The sequence below is a fragment of the Lycorma delicatula genome, chromosome 1 (genome assembly GCF_047948215.1).
Source record: "Lycorma delicatula isolate Av1 chromosome 1, ASM4794821v1, whole genome shotgun sequence".
Lineage (NCBI taxonomy): Eukaryota > Metazoa > Arthropoda > Insecta > Hemiptera > Fulgoridae > Lycorma > Lycorma delicatula.
Genome location: NC_134455.1, coordinates 56,455,451 through 56,459,853, shown reverse-complemented (window position 1 = coordinate 56,459,853; position 4,403 = coordinate 56,455,451).

Genomic DNA, 4,403 nt, shown 5'->3' with positions numbered 1-4,403 from the left:
ATTTAGAACAATTCTCAAAATATAATTTTACTCTTTTTTATATGAATGGTTAAAAAAATGCTCAGGTGTTTATGCATACGTTATGATGTAATAAGTGATCGCTGGAATTTATTTACTTGTTAAATATTTTTTTCTGATCGACTAAAATGAAATTTTAAATGTTTACTCGTATCTATCATACTGAAAACGGCATTCGTATAACTATGACTTCGTATCAATGAGAGAAATTTCGTATTTTTTCCAAAATCAAATCATTTATTTCCTACATATTTTTTACTTCACCGCATTTCGCAACCCTCTATCCTTTTCCTTTCTATTTAATCTATTGTACGGTTTCAACTACTATGCTCCATCGAATACGACAAAGAATTTCTTCGTACTTGCCACGTCCATCATTGACAATACTATTCACTTATTTATTAAAAAAATCTGCTTTCCTAGTTAATCTGCTTTTGATAATCTACTGGCCAACACTTTGAAATTCAAAAAATAAAATCCTTTAACATTAATATTTTGCTCGAGGATTATTTTGTTCTTTATTAATTTGTAAAATTATATTTTATTTTTATTTTCTTACTCTTTGTATGGGACTAAATCATTCCATCCTTTCATTGCATTAAGAAGATTTACAAAAAAAAAAACTACAAAATTCTTGGGCAGTTCTGCACAAGAACGACTTTTCGTTATTTTATTTTGTATAATTATTTTGTTTAATTTTTTTTTGCGCAAGAAATATAAAAAAAGAAATTAAATTAAATACCAAAAGAGGTATAATTTTTTATTTGTTTCATATTAAAATATATTTTCTGTTTATAAGAAAATTAAATTATTATTACTGTAATTGATGAAATAATTAAAAATAACGAATAGACTCTACACACAAACATCAAGGAACTCATTCATCACTGTGACTCATTGTATAAGTACGTATGAAAAATACAACATGAAGTCAACATAAGCTCAAATTGAGGTTATGTGGTCTGCCGTCCACTTGAGCGTAACTGAAAAATAAAAAATCTTCAAGAAATTTTCACATTCGCATCTTCAGATGTGCTACTACGGTATATCTAAATTTCAATGAAATTGATCTAGTAGTATTAGATATTTTCGAGAAAATATATATGAGGAAATTACATTTTAAATTAATGGTATTTGTGTACTCCTCATATGTCGAAATATAAAAAAACTTCAATCTCACCCCCTAATCCCAACGTACGATAATACCTTACTTTTCATCGAAAAGTCTGTAAAAAAATCTGACCACTAATAAAAGACTTATTGAAGTAAATTAATATCAGCAGACTCGGCAATGCTTCGCTATTGTTAGATTTGAGTATATATATATATATAGATTAAATGAAAACAATTGAAAGTTTGATAAAACATTAAAAAAGTGAAAATTATGGAACTTCACAAAATTTCCCCTTTCACTTTTTGTCTTTTCACTATTTCCCGATTTTCTCATTCCCTGTTTCCCCTTTCCCTCATTTCCCCTATTCCGTTTTTATTTTTCACTTTTAATTTTTCCTTTTTTCCCCGCGCGTAAATCGGTCCAGTAGTTTTTTAGTGTATAGCGGACACACATACGAACATTGGTTTATATATATATATATATATATATATATAGAGAAGAAAAAAGTCTGTATATTTGTTAGTTTTTTTTTTTGTAAATATCTCGACACCGGCCCCACCTAGTGGGTATAGTTTTTGCAAAAAAATTCTCTTTTCACGTAACAATTATATATTCAGAATATGAGTCAAATCGGTCCATAAATAAAATTTTTCTAAATATCTCAACCCCAGCGCCATCGAGCGGATCCATTTTTCGGAAAAATTTTTCTTTTCACGTAAGTAATATATAGTCTGATATCAGCCAAATAGGAACATAAATACATCTTTTAGAAATATCTCGACCCTAGTGCAACCTAGCGGATTCAATCTAATTTAGAAACCTTCGCGGGCGTGCGCACAACTCATTAAAGTTTCATCGTAATCGAATGAATGGTATACGAACGCATACGGGACAAACAAACATTCATTGTTTTATACATGTAAAAGATTTATATATAACTTTATAATTTTTTGAGTTTACTTTTACTTTCAAGAAATCGACCTTTAAAAAAAACATTTAAAAAAATTAAACATTTCGTCCCCGGACGAAATGATGATAAATTAAGAAAAAAATATTACGGAAATTGAAGATAGATATTACACGCAGTTAGAGATAATTTAAATATATTAATGTTAATATATATATATATATATAATGATTATTATTATAATTATGATTATTATATAATTAATATTAATTTAGATATTACGTGCAGTTATACGCAATTCATTATTGGTTATTGGTTATCCCTTCTTTAAATATTAATTTTTACCTTTTTATTGCAGAGTGATTTTAATTTTTACTACCAGTACAGCCTTGTAGTTAAGGAAGTACTATGATCCCAAAAAATTTCGGTTTTCAGATTTCAACGGAAATATACATGTTGACCATCCCTAAATCCATTTTGACTAGTTTCGGCCTGACGTCTGTACGTATGTACGTATCTCGTATGTATCTCCCATAACTCAAAAGCGGTTAGCCATAGGATGTTGAAATTTTGGATTCAGGACTGTTGTAACATCTAGTTGTGTACTTCCCCTTTTGATTGCAATAGAGTGGAGAAAAAGTCTCCAAAAAAGCCCAAAATCCAAAACATTTGGATTTTAGACATTTTCTTAACTGCAATATTAAGGTTTCATTGACAGCTTTTCAACGATGCATCATAAGTGGTACTTTTTTCATTGGTTCCAAAGTTATAGCCAAATAAAAGTTTAATTAATGAAATATTTTGATCTTACAAGGGGAAGGCATATCGGTTCGAATCAGACTTCATCTCCTTTTTTTTAACTTTTTTTTTAAATTTATATATATATATATATATATATATATATATATGATTTATTAATAATTATTAACTTCTTATTGTAAAAAAAAATTGACAGTAAATAATAATTCAATAATAACAACAAAAAAATGATAAAATATCAGAAGTTACTAATGAAATAAAATTTTATGTACTTTTTATTTTAGAAAACGTGTACATGTAATTTAATAGGCGTACAAGGAAGTTACGTGGTGTTCACATCAATATTTTTTTCGATTTCACTTATTTTATTTAAAGTATAGTAACACACAACAGTTGAATTAAACAGTTTTCTCAATTTATGTTCTTTGTTTAACTTCTTTAACAATTTAAAAAGTAGGACTTTCACGCGAGATTTAATTGAAACAAGTCGTTTAATTCCCTGAAACTTACGGAAAATTATAATTACAATTAAGGCAAAATTAAAATACGCTCGATTTATCGGTAGCTAAATCGATTCACATAATCTTCATTAAAGCAATGGAGAAGAAATAATTGAATAACAGTATCGGCAATAGTTAGAAGCGTAGGCTAATACTAGTCAATGCAACGGTATAAACATGTTTTCCTCTTAATATAATTACACTTAACGAACTTAACCGGCTTCTGCCTTCCTTATTGTGTGGATAAAAATTTCAGAAATTCATTATATTAAATTTCAAAAAAATTACCAGTGATGAAAAATAACTTACTGATGTAGTGAAGTTTTAATTAGATAATTGCATAAAGTGCATTACCTACTTCATATTTTATAATTTTTCTCGCGTTTCTTTCAACCTTTTTAAATTGATACCTAGAGAGAAGAGAATCCAATTAAAAATCTTAACACCATAAGAAAATTAAAAATTCATGAATACAACTCCCTCCACTCAACCGTAAAACAAAAGAAAAAAAATGTAATTCTTAATTCTATATTTTAATATTATTTACTTAAAAATCAAGAATTATTGTAAATATTCATCTATTGACTTATGGTGTAAAACGATTTATTTTTTACGTTGCAATAATTATTAAACCACAAAACTATTTTAAAAATTTGTTACATTAAGTATGCTTTAGAAACACGAAATACTTTCTACAGAATGTCACTTTTATCTCGTTAGTAAAGCATAATATTTTATTTCAAAGTAAATTATGAAATAATTTTACTTATCATAAAATAACAAGGAAATACATTCAAAAAATAATTGAACTTTTATTAACCCTCTGTCACGAAATTAAAGTTATATCCCTCTCGCTAAATATTATTTGGATAAATAAAATGTCAACCTTATTATCTAAATGGTTCACATTTGTCAGTTGCTGGCACAGATTAAGTTACTAACATCACCACTCTTCAGGTTAAAAAACTAAAAAGCAAAAGAAAATAATTTTTTTTTTCACAAATAAACTTTTAAAAAAATGAATTTAATAAAATAAATGTTTTAGAATTCTATTTGTAACACCGGAGGAAGATACTGAGTGCCGAAAGAGCTGTTGTGCTGGTTT